Raw genomic sequence first — 321 nt, 5'->3', positions numbered from 1 at the left:
CATGTTTTTATGAATCAAATTCGTGTGTAAAGAGAGTAAGAGGGAGGATGAAGATATGGAGTGAATGAAGAGGAAGAGGGGTGCTTGTATTTATAGTTGAAAGCCTACCGACAGACCGAGAAAATTTGGACGGAATTCTGACGCCAACAGCTAGTTCGTCGGAATTTCTTCGGAATTTTTAAAATCCCCCAACGGCTATAATATATCCTCGGAATTCATCGAACGGCTCTCTAACGGCTATAATATATCCTCGGAATTCATCGGTTTTTTCCGAAGAATACATTTTTCCTCGGTATTCCATAAGAATATTCCGACGGATTA

Source organism: Brassica oleracea, chromosome C9 (genome assembly GCF_000695525.1).
Source record: "Brassica oleracea var. oleracea cultivar TO1000 chromosome C9, BOL, whole genome shotgun sequence".
Classification (NCBI taxonomy): Eukaryota; Viridiplantae; Streptophyta; class Magnoliopsida; order Brassicales; family Brassicaceae; genus Brassica; species Brassica oleracea.
The sequence above is the reverse complement of the archived record's forward strand: the minus strand, read 5'-3'. Positions refer to the sequence as shown.